Source organism: Canis aureus, chromosome 5 (assembly GCF_053574225.1).
Source record: "Canis aureus isolate CA01 chromosome 5, VMU_Caureus_v.1.0, whole genome shotgun sequence".
Lineage (NCBI taxonomy): Eukaryota > Metazoa > Chordata > Mammalia > Carnivora > Canidae > Canis > Canis aureus.
In genome coordinates, this window is record NC_135615.1 from 71,539,363 (window position 1) to 71,560,290 (window position 20,928).

Sequence of the window (20,928 nt, forward strand, 5' to 3'; positions counted from 1 at the left end):
TGCGTGTGTCACCATGGAGACATCCCGACCTTCAGTGAACAGGGTCACCAGTGGGTCCCACGTGTGTTGGGGAAAAGGAGCCTGTCCCATTGTGTCAGTCTCGTTCAGGCTCTCTGGGGGTATTCAACTTAAAAAGAATAGCTTTATTGCAATAAAATCAGTCTACATTATTCTGCATATATCGAAAGAACACAGCTTGAGAGCTTTGACAAATGTCTACACCCCTGTAGTCATCACCGCAACCAGCACAATGAGCATATCCAACCCATCCTAAATTTCCTTGTGCCCCTCTGCCAGCTTCCTACAATGCCCTCAAGCATCCACCAAGCTGTTTGCTCCCTACAGACTAGCGAGCATCTTCTAGACTCACAAATCAAATCATAGAGTCACTCATAATTTTGAGATTCATCCACATTGGTGTTTGTATAATAGTTTGTTCCTTTTCACAGCTGAGGAATATTCTATAGTATAGATACACCTTGATTTGTTCAGAAAAGCAAATTCTCCTGTTGGTGGACATATGGGACCATTACAAACAAAGGTGCAATGAGCATTCAGGAATATACCTTTGTAGGAGCAGATGCCTCCTTCCATTGCAGGGAAGAGCCTGGGTGGAGATAGCTGGGTCCTCTGGCAGGCAGATGTTTGACCTCTTAAAAGAAACTGTCTGTGTGGTTTCCACAGTGATCGGACAGTTTTACTTTTAGGCAGCAGTGCTGAGACGCCTGCTGCTCCAAGCTTTGCCAATTCCCGTTATATGAGGCCCTTTTATAATTTGTGCCATACTTAAGACCTTCAAATCAGTTATGTGCTAGGTACAAAGCATACAACACGATGTGCCCTGTTCCTACACAGAGCAGAGTCCAGGGGAGTGGCAGACGTAAATAGATAAACAGATGAAAATATCATTGAAACTAGGGTGTTCCTTAGAAGGGAGAGAATGGGAGAACATGAAGGGAAGGAACCAAAGCTTTTTTTGGTCAGGATCCAGGGAAGGCCTCACTTAAAAAACTCAGTTTAGGGGCACCTAGGTGGCTCGGTCAGTTAAGCATCTGACTCTTGGTTTCAGCTCAGGTCATGATCTCACGGTTGATCATGATCTCAAGCCCTGAATCGAAGGGCATGGAGATTCAAATTCTCTCTCCTTCTCACTCTCACTCACTTTCTTTTTCTCTCTCAATTAAATAAATAAAATCTTTAAAAATAAACAAATAAAAAGTAAATTCTCTATTAAAAAAAAAAAAAAGAAATTCAGTTTAAACTGAATCTGAAAGGAAAGAGAAGAGCTTCCTTGGTAGCAGGAACCACCTAGGCAAAGGCCCTGAAGCAGGAAGGTGCTTATGGCATGGAGAAAAGCTAGAATGTGACAAGGATCAGGTCAAGAGGGACCATGTGGCTGTGCCAAGATCCAGTGGCTTATCCCAGGGCAGTAGGGGCCATGAGAGAAGTTTAAGCTGGGGTGCCCGGCCACTGGGTTTGTGTGGAGTGTCCATACTGCTTTTGTCTACTGTATGGAGAGTGCTGTGGGGGGTGGACGAGGGGGACAGAGAGGGAGAAGAACGTTCCAGGTCTGACCTGCCGGAGAAGGACTTGCTCTAGGAACTGCCAGGAGCAGGAGGTAGGGAGCAGGGAGGGAGAGTGAGATACTTGATATGAGGGTAGAGATTAGGGCGCAGCCAGGCCACGAAGGACTTCACAGGTGCTGGTCCAGAGTATGACTGGGGGAAGTGATGTGATCCAATTTGTTTTTAAGTTCTCCTTAAGTTCATCCTTACTTTGTCCTACTGCCACCCTGGCCAAGATGTCAGAGGCTTAACCCCTATAGGACTGGCGACAGGGGTGAGGTAGGCCCAGACCAGGTGTTAGGGCCCCAGCTCTGCTTCCCAGCTTCCCAGCCAGTGGGTGTGGGTGAACTCCTGAGCTTCTCTGAACCTCAGCTCCTTCCTCAGGAATGGAGGCTGGGATTTCCCATGCCTGAGGGCTTCCCTGAAGGCCTGGTGAGCTTGTGTGTATGTGTGTGTGTGTGTGTGTGTGTGTGTGTGTGTGTGCGCCCCTCAATACTCAGTGCTGCCATCTGTATCCTTAGGAGTCCACTTCCCTCCTGGAGAGGGGGCACACAATATCCCAGGGAGACAGAAAGGCCAGGCCTGTCCTGCTTCCTTCTGTATCCCCAGACCAAGGACAGTGCCTGGCACATAGTAGGTCCTTAGTAAATGAGAAGGTTGGAGCCAGACATCCTCAAGTTCAAATCCTGGCTTCTTTACTCTGTCCAAAGTTTGCTTTGAATGAGATCCTTGACCTCCCTGAACTCAGTGTGCTTCCTTCTGTAAAATGGACCTAATAATCAAGCCAACTATTGAGAAGATTGTGAAGTTGTTAGAACTGATGCATCCAGGGGGCCAGCTGTGGGGCCTGGCACTGTAGTATATATTCCAGAAGTGAAAGAATTACTGGTGCTACTCTTGCTATTACAACAGTAGTAGGGAAGGGATTGGGGTGCAGTGATTTTATACATTTATTCATCGGTCCTTTCCCTCCATAATCTCTTACTGACACATCTGCTTTCAGGTGCTGGGGATACAGTTAGGCCTAGGGAAGATCACAGCTTAGGAGGAGGACAGACAAAGGGATTGGGATAATGAGGTGTTGCATGTGGAGCTTGGTCAGATGACCAGGGAGGGACTCAGTGATCAGAATGGGCCAAGATCAACTCAGGAGAGCAGCCAAAGTAGTGCATTCCATGTGGAAATGTGTGAGCTGTGGAATCTGGTTCCTTCAACTCCCAGATAACATCAGACACCTCACACCCAGGCAGGGCAGGGAGGACCGGTGGCTGTGAGGTCAGGAGAGCTGAGATGACCTTAGAGTCAGCCGGGGCACCACCCTCACAGCCCACAGGGAAGTCAGGAAGGAGGTTCTGTTGATTGGAAACCACCCCCCCCACCCCCCCCACCCCCCCACCACCCCCCCCCCCCCCCCCCGCCTGCAGCAGGAAAACCTGACAAGGACTAGAGAAGTGTTCTCTTCCAGAAAGCCAAAGGGAAACACATTTGTTTCCATGACACATTAATGTTTTTCAAGAGACAATGTGATTGTTTTCCTAATTTTGCACTGGAAAGCAATGAATGGAAGATTCCACCTGCTGTGACAGCCACTTCCTCCCCTAGGCACTAAACAATTGAAGAAGCTTCCAGGCCCAGCTCACTGGTGCCTGAAATTTCACCACTGGAGCTTCATCACTTTGGCTTGCCATTTTGTCCTTTGTAAAAATGCAAATATCTACACAGCAACCAGGTATTCAACAGAAATAGCATGTTCATTCATTCAACAAATCTTTTCTGAGTTTCTTCTTTAAACTAGGTAGTGGCTAGAGGCTGGGAATAGAGTGATTAATTAAGACTCAGCTTGTACTTTCCAGGAACTCACAAGCTGTGTGTGGGGAGCAGGAGAGGGCACACCTATTTGGGGAGGGCAGACACGGAAACCTAACATGACAGGGTTGCAAGTGATGTTATGGCAGTGGGTATAAAAGGTCATGGGAACCCCTAACAGGGATGATCCCAGTTATGTGGTTCTCAGGGTCATAGTAGGGATCTGACGTGTCATGAAAGAAGAGAATCCCAGGAGAGGGCACAGTCAGGACCCAGGAATGGCATCATGAGCCAGCATGGTGGGCTGTGGGGACTATAAGCCATTCAGGCTGGGACACAAGGCAGGACAGGGCAGGTGGGACCGGAGTGGCAGGGAGGGCTTCTCATTGATTGGATGCTACTCTTCAGCTCAGGAGGTGGCCTGTGTCACAGCGCTCTGCTGCTTCCCCAGTTTCCCCTCATCTCCTCCCACCAAGCCCACCAGACTCGCCTTCGGGGATCTGCCCTGTGCCCTTCTCAGCCACATGGGTCTGAGCGACCCACCCCCAGCTCCAGGGGTGGGACCCGATTGCTGTAAGTAGTCAGCCTATGCCCATCCTTCTGGCACCTGACTGGTTCAGCTGGGTGACCCAGCTCAGGCCAGTGAAAGGCCAGCTGTTTGCCAGGGTTTCTGGGAAGGGGATCCTTCCCTTTCCTCCAACAGAGATCGCCTACACGTTTCTCCTGGCTCCGTGGAGGGTGGGTGTTGGAGGCCAGGGGTGAAGGCTACCTGGGGAAGAAGGCAGGGAGGAGACAACGTCAGAGAAATAGGCTCTGGGTAGACCTACCCCTCTGTTCTCAGCTGAGCCAGCAGATTCCCTTTTGCTCAGCCCATTTGTTGTTATCTTCAAGTGGAAAGTTCCTCACTGGTGCAGGGCATTCCTGGGGGAGAGCACTGGGTGGAGCCGGGAAAGGAGTGGCCAGCAGGTGCCTGGACCTGGGTGGGGTGGGGTTGGCCAAACCTCTTTCCTTTGGATTCCACCTCCATGTACAGTTCCTATCATGAGGGAAGATCTTTCCCCAGGAAACATCTCCTGACCCCTAACACTGGCATGGCACCTGGATACAAGTCTTGGTCGGGTAGCCCGGCATTAGGGGTCCTGGGTTCTAGCCTAACCGAGCCACCTGTCTGACTGTAAGGCCCGCACACCCTTTCTGGGCCTCTACTGGTGATTCATCCACCAGCCCCCCGCTGAGCTCCCCAAGGGGAGGGGTGATGACCAAGCCAGCCCTGCAGCCCCAGAACCCAGGACAGGCCTGGCACAGAGCAGGTGTCAATGGGCCTGTTGACCAGTCAATGTGGGAACTGTGCCTCCCTGCACTAACCTCCCACAGTAAGGACCATGTGTGACGTTAACAGGGACTAGTTGCTGTGCCTCTGTCCTCCCCAAGAGCCTCCTGAAGACTCCAGCCCCAAGTTAGAGCAACAGGAAGAGATTTTGGAGGAGCTATAATACATAGGGTATATGACAAAGGCCTCAGATCACACAGAATCTGTAGTGATTTTGAGCCATAATTATACTGCTGGGGAGAAAAAATCCACCAAAAGCTCAAGTCTTTACTTTTCAGCTGCAGCTAATCTTGGCAGCCCAGCTCTGGGACTCTCTCCTTGTTCTGCTCATTGGTGTGTGTTGGAGACAAGGGAGAGGGCAATGATCATGTGTTCTCCACCAGAGAACAGACTCAAATTGTGAAGCCAATTGGTGGGGGCCAACTTGAAGCCCACTGCTTTGCTCCGCTTGGTGGTATGGACTGCTTCTCAGGGTGTTGGGAGGGAAAGGACCTGTGTGTGTGTATTCATAGACCAGAGCAGAGAAGGCAGAGGTGGGGAGACCTCAGGAGGTAGGTCTAGGTTGAGGTGTGGGCTGTCCATTTCAGGTCCACTGCCAGCCTAAGATTCAGGTTCCTCTCTTGAGGGCACCAGGGGTCAGGCAAAGGGAGATAGCCTGGGGGAGGGGGTGTACAGGATTATAAGGTTATGAAGAGTCATCATGGAACATGATATCACTCACTCAACACTAATTCATTAATTTATTTGTTAGTGTCTTCCATCCTGGTACTTGTTGCTAGTTGGAAAAGTAACAAACAGGAACCATATGAAAGTATATATTATATGATGTATTGTAATAAAGGCCATGAAGAGGGACATGATGGAGAGCCAAGTATAAATGATTAAAAGCTGTGCAATAGACATCGCTGAAGAAGTGTGGAGGGGGAGTTAAATTTTATTTATTTTTGAATATGCTGATGCTCACAATAACCCAGCATACTCCAAACATGTCATTTAAAAGACAGAGGTTATGGGGATCCCTGGGTGGCACAGCGGTTTAGCGCCTGCCTTTGGCCCAGGGCGCGATCCTGGAGACCTGGGATCGAATCCCACATCAGGCTCCCGGTACATGGAGCCTGCTTCTCCCTCTGCCTATGTCTCTGCCTCTCTCTCTCTCTCTGTGTGACTATCATAAATAAATAAAAATTAAAAAAAAAAGACAGAGGTTATCAGATTGGGTAAAAAGGAAAGACCCAACTAGATATCATCTACAAAAGAAAACACTTTAAATATAAAAACATATATTGACTAAAAGTAAAATGTTTGAAAATTAATTGCAAGCATTAATTGAAAGAAAGCTAGAATTGTATATGAGTATCAAAGTATATATAAGAAAAATATTATTACCAGAAGCAAAGAAGATAATTTAATAACGATAAAGAAGTCACTTCACTAGGAGAATATACAATCTTCAATGTTTATGCAACCGATAACAACCAAAATACATGAAACAAAAACTGATAGAATGGCAAAGAGAAATAGAGAAATTCAAAGTTATAGCAAAAGATTTTAAAGATTTAAACAACATAATCAACTGGACCTAATCACCAGCTATAGAAAATTCCAAATAATAGCAGAATACACATTTTTTTTTTACCAATGCACATAGATCATTTACTGAGATAAATCATAATCTAGGCCATAAAAAGGTGTCAATGAATTTAAAGGGATTCAAACAATACAAATATATTAACTACAATAGAATTGAAGTAGAAATTAATAACTGAAAGACCCCCTGGAAAGCCACCAACTATTTGGAAATTAAACACATTTCTAGATAGCCCATAGGTCAAAGAAAAGAAATCAAAAGGGAAATTAGAAACAATGTATCAAAATTTGTGAGATGCCACTAAATCAGTACTTAGGGCCTTTACTGTATCACAAATGGCATATGCTAGAAAAGAAAAAAGGTCTCAACTCAATGATGTCAGATTCAATCTTATGAATTAGAAAAAGGAGGAGCAAACAAAACCCAAAGTAAAGAGAATAAAGGAATTAATTAAGATCCGAGTAGAAATCAATTAAATAAATAACAGAAAAACAACAGGGAAAACCAATAAAGCAAAAGCTAGTTCTTTGAAGAGATCAAAAAAACTGGCAAGCCTCTAGCCAAACTGATAAGGAGAAAAGAGAAAAGACACAAACTACAAATATCAGAAATGAGAGAAGTGACATTGGTATAGATTTCCCAGATATTAAAAAATTAACAGAATATTATAAACAATAAGTTCATATAAACCAATAAATTTGACAACTTAGAAGAAATAGATTATAATTCCTTAAAAGGATAACCTAACAAAGTTCACTCAGGAAGAAATATGTAATGTGAATAGTTGTGAACCTATTAAATATATTTTGAAATTAGAAATCTTTTCCTAAAGAAAAATCCAACTTCAGAGGGCTTCACCAGTGAATGTTACTAAGCATTTAAGGAAGAAATAATACCAAGTCTACACGAGGTTTTTCTCCAAAATGAAGATGAGTGAATACTTTCCAATTCATTCTTTGTGGCCATCATTTCCCTTATACCAAAACCTGAAACCAAAAAGAAAACTACGACAATATTTATCATGGAGGTAAATGTAAAATATCTAAACAAAATTATAATAACTCACATCCAGGAATACATGTAGAGGATAATATATCATAACTAATTGAGACTTATGCCTGGAATGAAGAATTGGTTTAACATTTGAAAGTCAATCAATGTAATTCATCATATTAACAAACTAAAAACAAACAAGCAAAAAAAAAAACTGTATGATTATCTTAAAAGACCCAGAGAAAGCATTTGACAAAATCCAACATTCATTCTTAATAAAAACTTGGTAAGCAAGAAATGGAAGTGAACTTCCTCAGCCTATAAAGGACATCTACAAAAACCTTATAGCTCACATCATACTCATGGTGAAAGACATAATGCTTTACCCTTAAAATCAGGAAGAGGGAAAATTTCTGCTCTTACCACTGCTATTCAATATTATACTAAAGCTTTGGTCAGTGCAATAAAACAAGGAAAAAGTTAAAATCACTCAGCAAGAAAAGGAAAAAACCAAACTGCCTTTATTCACATACAACTTGATCATTTATGTAGAAAACCTGATGGAATTTATAATACAAAAAAGTAGAACTAATAGGTAAGTGACTGCAGGATACAAGATCAATATGCAAATATCAGGTGTATTTCCATATGCTAGCAGCAAATAATCAAAAATAAAGATTATAACACATCTGGGTGGCTCAGTTGGTTAAGCATCCGACTCTTGGTTTCAGCTCAGGTTATGATGTCAGGGTCCTGAGATTAAGCCCTGCATTGGACTGGGCACTGAATGTGGAGTCTGCTTGGGATTCTCTGCCTCTTCCTCTCCCTCTGCCCTTCCCCCTGCTCACACACTCTCTCTTTCTCTCTCTCAAATAAATAAAATCTTTTAAAAAAGAAATAAAGATTATAAAAACAATACCATCACAATAGCATAAAAAATGAAAATTTTAAGGACAGATCTTATGAAATATGTACAAGTCTTGTGTACTGAAAACTATAAAACACCATCAGTTTTGTCCTAATTGTTAAATAGATGCAATCAATCCCAATCAGAAACCCAATAGTCTCTTTTGTTTCAGATACTAACAAACTTATTCTAATATCTATAGATAAATGCAAAAAAACCTATAATATTCAAAAAACTTTAAAGTTAGAGGACTAACAGTATTTGGTTTCAAGACCAATTACAAATCTGCAGTAATTAAGACAGTGTAATATTGGCATCAGGAATGACAGAGAGATCAATGGAATAGAATAGGGGCCAGAAATAGACCCACACATATACCAACACCTGGTTTTTTTTTTTTTACAATAGTGTAAAACAATTCAGCTGAAAAGCAGTAGATTTTCCCAACAAATAATTCTGGGACAATCAGATATCCAGAGAGAGAGAGAGAGAACTTTGATCCATAGTTAATGTAAAACATAAAACTATAAAGCTTCAGAAGAAAGTATAGAAAAAATGTTATGATGTTGGCTTAGGCAAAGATTTCTTAGATATAACTTCAAAAGCACAATTCAAAAAGGAAAAAAAAACTGATAAATCGGACTTCATCAAGATAAAAAAAATGCTGCTCTTTGAAAGACACCTTTAAAGAGAATGAAAAGATAAGCCACAGACTGAAAAAGAAAATATTTGCAAGTCAGGTCTGCTGAAAGACATGTATCCATAATATATAAAGACCTCTCAAAACTCCATATAAGAAAACAAACAACGCATTTTTAAAAAGGTCAAAAAATTTAAACAAATACCTCATCCAAGCAGATATAGCAAAGTTGATGCAAACAAGCACATGAAAATATACTCCACAGTCGTATTCATTAGGAAAATGAATATTAGAACCACAGTGAGATATGAAATTCACCTAGCAGAATGGCTAAGATTAAAAAGACTGACCATACCTTGCCCTATATCTAGCACTTTACATGTAATCTTCCTGCAACTCTCCAAGGAAAATTCTACTGTTATCTTCTTTTTACAGGTACAGTCCTGCAATGTGAGAGCTGGAAAGTTCTTTTTTTTTTTTTTTTTTTTTTTTTTTTTTTTAGAGCTGGAAAGGTCTTAAGGAATCAGTCAACCCAATATCTACCCTCACCCACTCCCACTCCTACCTCTATTTATAGATGAGGAACCTAAAGGACCCAAAGTAGAAGTGACTGCCCAAACTCACAATTAATGACTTCATCGAATTCCCATGGTTCACTGCTACTTGGAGCTAACAGTTTATGGAAGCAGGATCACATCATGAAGCAGGGTCACATCATGAAATGCCCCCATTTGTTTAGTCACTTGGTGTTACTTAAAAGGTGCACATACATATGTGCATCTGTGTGTGTACGGCAGGGTATGAATGTGGGAATGTACATCTGCTTATAGGTAACCATGTCAACATGCTTCTATGTGTATAGTTTGATGTCTGTGTATGTGTACATATGTATCTAAAACCTTTTCAAATTTCTCAGGAACCATTTTGGGTCTGTTTTTCCAAAAGCCTTTTAGGGTCTGTAGTGGCAGATGTGACTTACTCTACTCTTCAGCAGCCCAGCTCAATCCCCCTCTCCCTAGGTGGAAGGTAGATTGGGGTTGTTTTTCCTCCTTTCCTCACTGGTATAGCCACTGAAGAATAAAAGTTGGCCCTTGGGAAGAAAGGTTGGCTGTTATTTTCTTTTTTTTTTTTTTTTGGCTGTTATTTTCATAAACAAAGCTGTGAGCTTGGATGGCTTCAAGATAATAGCGTATAAGTGAGATGCGATTGCAGAGAGTTAAAGAAATGTTCTTCTCATTCAAAACTATAAAGCTTAAAAGAGTTAGATACAAGAGTAACACCAACCCAGTATACAGACCTGGAGTTCTCTCTCCCATCACCTCTTTGCCTGGCTAACACCTACTCGTATTAGATTCAAGTTCATTCTCCCCAGGAAGACTTATCTGACTGGCATGTTCCTCTCCCATGGTCCTACCACCCACTATACCTGTTCTGCCCCATTATACCTCACCATACTGAATGGGGAGAGGTGGGAAGAGATTGGCAGACAAAGGACATGGGGCAGCTTTCTATATCTTAATTAGAATAGTGTAATCCACATGTGTATAGATTTGTCAAAAGTTATTGAGCTGTACATTTAAAATGTGTCAATCTTTATTGCCTGTAAATTATAATGCAATAAAATTGACTAAAAAAATTTCACTCCATCATCCTCAGTAGTACTTAGCCCCTCTACTCTCCATTCATCTTTCACAGCGTAGGGACAGAATAGGGAAATTATGATGGGAATACAGCTTCTGAAACATTCTTTCAGCACCACGGACAGAGTCACCCCCCCCCTCCATTGAGGCGGGGCTGGGGGGTAGCTTCTTTGTTAGGCCCAGGAAGATAACCAGGTATCTTCTGGCTAATGGTGTCAAGACACGTGGGAAACACAGCTCATTGCATCTACTCAGTATGTTATCTAGACCACTGCACGTTTACAAATGCGTAGAGAATGTTGTCAAGCCACGATGGGGAAAACACTGGAGGAAGTTCAAAAAAATATGAATCTAGTCCCTGACTCCTACCATTTGCTCACGCCATGACCTTGGGCAAGTTATCTTCACCACCTGGATCTCCACTTCTTTGTTTTTAAAATGAAGGGGTGCACCTTATGATCTCTAAGGGCACTTCTATAACGACCCCCATAATAAGAGGACTTTATAACTTCCGTATGGCAATGTATGTGGGTTTTGCCCCCATTTTAGAAGTAATTCTGCATTCTAGTTTTGAAAACCATAGTTCCTGGTTGTATATCCTATATATAGTCCAATCAACATTGAAAAGAATCTCACCCTGGATGTCCACACCCCTCTGTCCTGAGCCGTTCTGGGTCCTTTCTTGCTGGGCAAGGGAGGTCAGTCATTGACAAAGACTCAAAATTGATCAACTTTGACAAATGGATGAAGTTTTGGTATCAGATTGAACTGAATTTGGGTCTGGGATCCACTATCCCTCTCTGTGGAATTTTGGGAACATAATTTTACTTTCAGAGCTTCATGGGTAGTCATTCACTGTCAGCCTGAGCCATTTGAATTCCTCTCTCCCATTGCTCTAACACTGTCACCTTTTTTTTTCTTTTCTTTTCTTTTTGCAATTGTACACAGAACAATGATTCACTCGTAATTCTCCATTTAAATTTCTTCTTGATTCATCTACTAGATGGAATTAGCCTTCAGCTTCTTATTACTATACTCATTATAGCCACCATTAGAACACGGATTCATAACTGTTCTTGCCACTAATATAATTGCTGCTGGACTGATATGAATAATTCCTACTATCATTAACATAATCAAAAGCTGTTAACTGCACTCCTTCACTTGCATAGTCTGGATCTCTGTGCCGCTCCAGATTTCGCTCTGCTTGGGCCAACCCTTTTGCTCTTCTCCAAAACCATGGCCTTTTCTCCTTCTATCCCCACAGTTGGTAGGATAACTTCTGCGTCCCCTCTTTAGGGAACACATCACTTCATCGATTTATAGTAACTACTCCTGCTGCTATTGCAACCACTGCTAAAAATGACCTGGGCTGGGTGTGGTGCTGAGAACTTTGCCACACGGGTGTCATTCTCATCCTCCATTTCACAGTCATGGAAAACTGAGGTTTAGAAAAGTGAGTTTCTCTCAGTCATTTAACTAATGAGTGATGGATCCAGCATTTGGTTTCAGGCATTTCTGACCCAAGAGGTCACACTTTTGTCAGTTTTTGCACCACAAAAGGAGATTGTCCTTGCCCTGACCTCCTCCTCTGTGTTCCTTTTTCCCTTCCTCCACCCCAGATCTTTGCCCATAGCCCAGAACTTCCAAGTATCCTTGGACAGAGAGCCTCTGATCTGTGATTCCATCCAACTTGCTCTGGCAGCAAAGAGGATTTTGCCTTAAACATCTCTCTCATTTTAAAGGGAACATCTCAAGGAGTCCAAGCACTATAGTTCAGCCTGAGACCCCTCCCCTGTGTCTAGACCTTCTTATCTGGGACCTAATAAATTAGTTTCCCTTTGCAGCAGCTCAAATGTGGCCCTGATTCTCCTCCAAGCATCACTTTGCTGTTGATATGTGAGGCACGACATACTGCGCCAGAGTTTGTTTCAAACAGCTATACCAACAAGCTTCTGATTCTCATCTGACCCTCACAACATTTGGGGAAGTAGAACATTATGCCCACTTGAAAGACAAGAAATTGAAGCCCAGAGTAACATATTTTTGGAAGTAGAAAAACATTAGACATCATCAACCTTCTCCTGGTATAGATGAACAAACAGACCAAGGGAAGGGAAGAGATTTGGTGGGGAGGCCAACACCAGATCTCTCCCCCATCTATCACACAGGCTATGAAGAGATTCAGGGTTTTGTTTGTTTGTTTGTCTTTTCAGTGTGATTCTTACTTAGCCTCCTCTTCAGAAAAGCCGTGGGTAAGGCAGGAGCTATATGGATTCAGGCTCAGAGTCGCAGGTCTGCCAATGACTCCACATACATGGCCTCAGTTACCTCCCCTGGAGAATGTTCTTTCACTGGCCCAGGGTTTTGAGACCTGGGTATTCTGGATGTGCTTCAAATATCTCACCCCCCAGGGACATCAAAACTAAATGTGGTCTGTGCAACTCCGTTGATCTCAGTTGGCAGCAGGGACTTCAGTTCCCCTGCAATGACTTAATCCCTCCTGCCGGAAGCCCCAACCCATGCGTGTGGGCTCAATAAATTGATGTGTAGAAATTACCATTTTCCAGGGCTTGCTCTCATCAGCTGTGAATAGGTGGTTGTCCGAGGGCTTCTGAATGAGCCCTGGAGTCCAGCTGGGATAAATCTATCTCTCCCAAGTGACATTTTCTGGGAGGCGACATTGAATTATATCACATTATAATAGCATTTTACTTGGTTATTTAACCTTTATTTAACTGGAGTTGGAACCTCCTGCTGAGTCTGGAGACTTTTCCTAGCAGGAGGATGTCCTGATTATACAGAGATGGTTGTTGTGAACAGTGGACTGGGGTAACAGAGTGAAGGCTTTGAGGGTGCTGGAGGTGCAGTTTATAGACCTTTTGATGTGGTCGGAGGCTGACTCTGGTAGGGCCAGACACATGGGCATGAACCTCTTCCAGCAGACACCCAGCTTAGATACCCTAGAGAAACAACTATTTTTGTTCATTCACTCATGCGTTCATTCACTTTCTCATTCTCTTAAGAAACATTTATTAAGCATCTCTTCACTGGACTGATGCACTGGATGACAAGGACACCACCTTAGCCTCAGGGAGCCCAGTCTTGTCCCAGAGGAAGACTCTGACATGAGAAGTGTCTGAAAGGACATCAGAGCACTTAACTCCCTTGGGAAGGGGTAAGTGATGAAGATGTCTATCTTAAAGTGGGGGCCCCAAAACAGACCCAACATAAGGGTCTGAGTTCTAGTAGCTCATTTAGGGTCCAATTCAGGAAGCCCAGTGAGGAAGTGCAAAGAATGACACAGGGAGGGCAGAAAAGCCACAGAGGGAGTGTTGCTGAGTGGTTGCCTCTGTGGGCTGCAGACTTAGCCCCACTGGGGACCTATGAGGAGCTGCATGGAGACACCTCGGTAACATCTTCCTGGTGGCTGGGAGGCTAGAGCTGTTACCACTGACCCTCACCATCAACCCCAACCAGTCCCAGTGGGATGTAAGTCCTCTCCACTTGGATGCTGTGATGCCAGAGAAAGCCCACAGGCAAAGAAAAGGGGAGTAGCCATTTAAGGATAGCATCTACCCCAGCATTTTAGAAGAGGAGATGACCAAGCAGACCTTGAAGATCAAGTAGGAGTTTTCAGCTGAAGCAGGTGTGCAGAATGGCTTTTCCAGGCAGCTGGACAGCGTGGGTTGGAATGAGAGGCAGGACGTTGTTTTCAGACACTTGTTGCTGATGGGAAGAGAGAAATAGCTTGAGGGCCAGGAGGGTTCAGAGACCTGTTTCTAGGCCAAGGATGGGAAAGGTTTGAGCAGTTTGTATATACATGGAGAAGCCTTGTGCCACTGGAGGGATGATCTGAAGAAAGGGAGAGAAACGGAGGGATGGGATGCCTGAGCTAGCTGGGCCCTTGCAGGCACCCCTGCCAGAGGGAGTCCAGAGACCACCAGAGGGACAGCCTTTCATGAAGGCCAGGCCCCTCTGCTGGAGACAGCTGCAAATCAGTAAGTAAAGAGCCTGGGAGTGTTCCTCCTGGCCCCCATTTTCCCAGTGTTGGAGGATTCCAGACGACCAGCAGGAACCGAGGACCCAGAAGGTTGAAGCTCTGGAAGGCAGAGGTCTGGGATGGCTTGTGAGGGTGAAAGAAGGGGGAGCAGAGCAGGAGGGACTCCAGAGGGAGGGGTGAGGCTGGCGTCAGCAGAGGCCGCCCAGCTTACAAATGAACAGAAAATCACACGTTCCCCAGCAGGCTTCCCACTCCGGAGAGAGGGCACAGGTAGGAGGAAGGGTTAGATGCATTTTATTTCTCATGAACAGACTTTCTCAGCCCCTGGGCTCCCACCAGCTCTGGTCATGCCCACCATGTGCACATTTCTCAGACACCAGTCCATCCAGCCATGCTCTGCGCACCCTCCTGTGTGCCTGGGGCTGCCCTGACCTGGCCCACCCTCCACAACATGTGACTGGAGGTGAAGATGGAGGGATGAAGAAAACAAGTGACCACAGTGACCCTGGGGGGCTGATGGGGAAGGATGTCACAAAGGGGATGCCTACTCACTGGAGGCAGACTGCTCTGATTTCCTATCTCCTCTCCATCCCTTAGGCCAGTGGAAGTGGGGGGCAAGGGAAGATAACAAGGGGATCCATTCTTGTCAGAACTCTGTTCTTGCTTTAACTTCAACCCTGGTGTGGTCAGCTGCCCTCTCTGGGCCTCCATTAATTGGAAAGATAATAAGATCTGTCCAGCCAGCTTCACAGGGTTCCCACAGGGTTCCTGGGAGTGGGAGAAATTATCGGTTGTGAGAATCTTTGCAAGCTGATTAGAGAGGCTCGAAGGCTAGTGGTTATTTATCATGATTTCCCCTCCTCAGTTTCTCCATCTGTAAAGTGAGGGGAGCCCAGAACCCAGACAAGCCTAGGCTCCTTCCAACCACCAGTTTGCCAATCACCCTGGGAGGAGTTTGTTGAATCAAAGGCAGGGGTTCTCCAGTGCCTTTTTCCTGGCAAGTGCTCAGAAAAGCCTTTATCTTTGCACAGCAGCCACCTGGTTCTCAAGACAGATCTGAAGGAGGAGGAGGCAAGGGGAGAGAAGATTCGAGAAGCCAGAGGTAGCTGCAGGGCCGGGGTGGGGGGGTGGGGGGGGGACAGCAGTGGGAGGGAGCATTGGAGGGACTGGCAACTGACAGGGTGGAGTGGAGATTGGAGCAAGGGGGTGGGTGGGGGAGCAGAGGTGAGGGAGGCAGGTCTAGACCAGAGATGGGGTCTCAGGGTGGGACTCAACCTCCAGCTCTCTTCAAACCCAAGGCATTCAGAGAATAAGCACGGCCCACAAAGGTGTAGTGTTCACTTTGAGTTGAGCAGGAAATGGCATTCCTGGGCAGACTCCCCCTTCCCACTCCAGAGAAAGGGGAGGAGGTGAGCTTAGTGCTTAGATGTGCTTCCTTTTCCCAGGGCTTCTGGGCTTCTGGGCTCCGGGGCTCCCATTGACTCAGGCCACCCCATGGGAGATCTCGGCAGGCAGCGAAGCCCCCAGCAGCGTCTCTGGAGGGCCCTTGCACAGCCCAGCACCTGCAGCCGCTGTGGATGGTGGGGCTTGGCAGGGCTGAGCCTGGCTGGCACGGGTTTCGGGAGCGCAGCCTGGTCCGAGGTTGAGACAGGTTTCAAGTGGCTGGTGTGCTCCTGACTTAGTTTGGCTCATGCTGTTGCAGAGTTTTCATGAACCTTGGCTTAGGGACACACATGGCAGGTGGAGCCCAGTTCACAGCAAGGAGATGAGCCCAGCCAGACCTGCGGCTTGAAGCCACCCATCTGTCCAAGCCCCATCTCGGGTAACTGACCTCCAGCCGATCTATGAGACTCAAATGAGAGTAAATTGCTGCTATTTGAGCCACTGAAAGTATTACACAGCAACAACTGACTGTTGTAAGTGTCTAGCACGTGTCAGGTGTTGTGTTTACCTCAGGGGACACAGAAGTGACAGGATTCACATGGTTTCTGCCCTCGGAGAGCTCACCATTGGTAGGGGAGGCAGACAATGAACACAGCACCAATGAGTGAATGAGCCATGAAGCTTAAGATGGCTAAATCGAGTGGGAAGTGTCCCAGAGAGTGATGATGAGGCCAACTTTGGGTGGGCAGGGGGAGCCCCTAGGGGAGAGGACATGTGTATTGGGACTGAATGAGTAGAAAAGGCCATGCCAAGAGCTGGGAAGTGTTTGGGCAAAGGTGACACCAGGGACAAAGGTCGTGTGTCACAGCGACTCACCAGCCAGAATTGGATGAAACAAACAAAGGACCATGGAAACAACAGAAAGAGCCAGTGTTTACTGAGCATGTACTATGAGCTGTTTGAAGCTCTTTGCTTAAATGATCTCATTTAATCTTAACAACATGCCAAAGAAGTAGATACATTGGTCAGAATTCTTTTGAAATGATGGAGCTTCAACTCAAACTGGCTTAACTAGCCAGAGAAGTCCAATTGGCTCAGTGGATCTCTCTCTCTTTCTCTCTTCGTCCCTCCCTCCCTCCTTCTCTCTAATTATCGGACTTGTTTTTGTATGGAGGCCTCTCTCCCTCTTTGCACCTGGACCCCTTCAAGAGGAAGCAGGGAGAGAAGGGAGAATTAGAACCATTGATAGCTTCAAGCTCATGTCATCCCACTTGGTGCCTCTAAAGGAAGAGAGAGCTGTGGTCTCCAGATGCCCATATACACAATCCCAGAAAGGAACCAGACTGGCCATCTGCTCTTTGAATCTATCATGTGATTAGCCCCACCTGGGACTTTTACATCCATCTAAGTAGATAGGGTAAGGGCCGGGACGGGCAATCCTATCATGTAGGATTGTAGGATGTCTAAGTAGTGGTGATGGGTATCTCCTTTAAAACAGGATGGGGGGGGCAGTTACCAGAAAGAGGGGGGAGATACTGAACGAGCATAACCATAACCGAGATACTGAACTATCACTGTTCCAGTTTAATGAATAAGAAAGCCAAGTCTTGGAGAAGTCGATAAATGACATTAGTCATTTGCAGGTGGCAAAGCAGAACCTCAAATCCATCTCTGCCTGACTTAGGAGCCCCATACCACTAGCCATCAGGCTCTTAACCACTCCGCCAGCACCTATACCTGAGCCCCAAGGGGCCTCAGCTCATGATTCTGACCAAGACAGGAAGACTTCTTGAAGCTCCGAGACCCCGGCAGCTCAGGAGTTTACAAACCCATTCTTCCTGGTGGTTTTGATATGAGGCTGCCGAGCCTCGCCTTCCACGAGGTACAGAACACGCTGCACCAGGCAGTCTCCTGTTGTCTGAGCAGTATTGAGAGTGAGCATCAGAGGGAATAGAGACCACAGCTGTCATTGCCAGGGGCGATATTAGCCAAGAGTTATAAGATACATTAAGGGCACTAAAGTATGATCTGTCATTTGAGCCCGCTCTCCAGCAAAGTGCACAGCCCAGAACACCCCGGCACAATTACAGCCTCTTCCCGCCCCTCGGCACTTCCCCTGGGCTCCTTCCCAGCAGCCAGATCCTCCTTCTACCCCTCCTGCCAGTCCCAATCTGTTCACTTCATTTAAGAGGTGATTCATAGCCATACAGTTCATCAAATCTGGAAGGACTTTAGGGAGCCCCTGGTCCAACCTTGTTCATTTAACAGATGAGAAAACAGAGCCCCAGAGAGGCTCGGGTACTGATTCAAGGTCATGGAGGAAAATACAGGCATACCTCATTTTGTTGTGCTTCACTTTAGTGCACTTCACAGAGACCGTGTTTTCTACAAATTGGAGGTTTATGGCAACCCTGTGTCAGGCAAGTCCTCAGCACCATTATTCCCACAGCATTGGCTCACTTTGTGTCTCCGTGTCACATTTTGGTAGTCTCACAATATTTCAAACTTTTCATTATTGTGATATTGGTTATAGTGATCTGTGCCCAGTGATCTTTGATGTTACTATTGTGATTGTGTTGGGGGCACCACGAACCAGGCCCCACATGGGACCGTGAATTTAACTGACAAATTTTGTGTGTTTTCTGACTGTTCCACCCACTTGCTGGCCATTCCCCCATCTCTCTCCCTCTCCTCAAGCCTCCCTAGTCCCTGAGACATGACAACATGAAAATTAGGCCCATTAATAACCCTACGGTGGCCTCTAAGTGTTCAAGTGAGAGGGAGAGTCACAGGTCTCACACTTTAAATCAAAAGCTAGAAATGATTAAGCTTAGTGAGGGAGGCATCTCAAAGGCCAAGATGGCCAGAAGCTGGACCTCTTGTGCCAGTTAGCCAAGCTGTGAACACAAAGGAAAGGTCTTGAAGGAAATTAAAAGCGCTACTCCAGTGAATACACGAATGATGAGAAAGCGAAACAGCCTGACTGCTGATATGGAGAAAGTCTGAGTGGTCTGGACAGAAGATCAAACCAGCCACAACATTCCCTTAAGCTGGAACCGAATCCAGAGCAAGGCCTTAATTCTTTTCCATTCTGTGAAGGCTGAGAGAGGGGAGAAGAAAAGTCTGCAGCTGCAGAAGAAAAGTCTGAAGCTAAGTGAGGTGGGTTCATGAGGTTTAAGGGAAGAAGCCACTTCCATAGCATAGAAGTGCATAGAAAGCAGCAAGCCCTGATGTAGAAGCTGCAGCAAGTTAACTCAGCAGATCTAGCTCAGATAATTGATGAAAGTGGCTACTCTAAACAACAGATTGAAACAGCCTTCTATTGGAAGCAGATGCCATCTAGAACTTTCATAGCTAGAGAGGAGAAGTCAGTGCCTGGCTTGGAAGCTTCAGAGGACAGGCTGACTCTCTTGTTAGGGGCTAATGCAGCTGGTGACTTTAGGTTGAAGCCAATGCTCATCTACTATTCTGAAGGTCCTAGGGCCCTTAAGAACTGTGCTAAATCTACCCTGCCTGTGTTCTATTAGTGGAACAACAGCTGGGATGATAGTACATCTGTTAACAGCATAGGTTAGTAGATATTTTAAGCTCACCTATTGTTCAGAAGAAAATATTTCTTCCAAAATATTACTATTTACTGACAATGCAGCTGGTCATCCAAGAGCTCCGATGCAGATGTATGAGATTAGTGTTGTTTTCATGCCTGCTAACACAACATCTGTTCTACAGGTCATGGATCAGGGAGTAATTTTGACTTTCAAATGTTATTCTTCAAGAAATATATTTCATATGGCCATAGATAGTGATTCCTCTGATGGATCTGGGAAAGGTAAATTGAAAACCTTCTGGAAAGGATTTATCATTTTCGATGCCATCAAAAACATCCCTGATTCGGGAAGGGTTTGTCCAAATATCAACATTCACAGGACTTTGAAAGAAGTTGATTCCTACCTTCCTGGATGACTTTGCAAGGTTCAAGACTTCAGTGGGGGAAGTAATTGCAGATGTGGTATTAAGAGAGAACTGGAATTAGTGGAGTCTGAAGATCTGATTGAATGGCTGCAATCTCATGATAAAACTTGAACAGATGAGCAGTTGCTTCTCAGGGATGAGCAAAGAACGTGGTTTCTTAAAGAGGAATCTCTTTCTGGTGAAGATGCTGTGAAGATTGTTGAAATGACAACAAAGGATTTAGAATATCAAATAAACTGAGTTGATAAAACGGCGGGGTTTGAGAGGATTGACTCCAATTTTGAAAGCAGTTCTACTGTGAGTAAAATGCTATCAAACAGCATCGCAGGCTACAGAGAAAGCCTTCCTGAAAGGAAGAGTCCACCAAGGTGACAAATTTTAAAGAAACTGCCCCAGCCACCCCAGGCTTCTGTACCCACGACCCCCGTCAATCAGCAGCCATCAACATCGAGATGAGACCCTCTACCAGCAACAAGATGACAACTCCTTGAAAGCTCAGATCATGATTAGCATTTTTCCAGCAATGAAGTATTGTTTAATTAAGGCGCAGGCCTGGCTTTTCTAGAAGCACTGCTATTGCACACTAACAGACTCCAGTATAGTGTAAGAATAATTGTATATGCACTGGGAAATCAGAAAATTCATCTGTCTCACTTTATTCCAATATTCACTTTACTGCAGCCGTCTGGAACCAAATTCACCTTATCTCTGAGGCATGCCTGTATGGCGCATATTTACATAGTTGACCTCATTCAATCTTCATGCAGTGACCCTGGGAAATAGATGTTACTATTTTCCAGCTTACTTATGGGGAAACTGATTCTCAGAGAGGATGAGTACCTGCCCAAGGTCACACAGCTCGTAAGTAACAGAGCTGGTTTTCGAACAGATTCATTTTTGTTATAAAAATCCAAGCCATGAACCACTGTGCGCATCATTTGCCAATTTGAAGTTCCTCTTCCCTCCATTCCTGCTCTCCTGTGTCCTCTGGATCTCTGCAGCCTGCAGATGCCAGGCTAACCTTGTCATCTGGCTCACAGTTACCTGCACTCAAAGAGAGGCCCAGAGAAGAACTGGGAGGTGCAAAGAGAGGAGATACCA

General features: G+C 45.1%; 1 long non-coding RNA gene across 1 annotated transcript; it reads left to right on the forward strand.

Annotated features, from left to right (window-relative positions):
* The first annotated feature begins 3,667 nt into the window (after nt 1–3,667).
* Nucleotides 3,668–14,955, forward strand: LOC144313510 (uncharacterized). Its single transcript, XR_013379154.1, has 3 exons — nt 3,668–3,944; nt 13,496–13,647; nt 14,784–14,955. It is a non-coding gene; the product is annotated as an uncharacterized LOC144313510 (long non-coding RNA).
* Nucleotides 14,956–20,928: the final 5,973 nt, after the last annotated feature.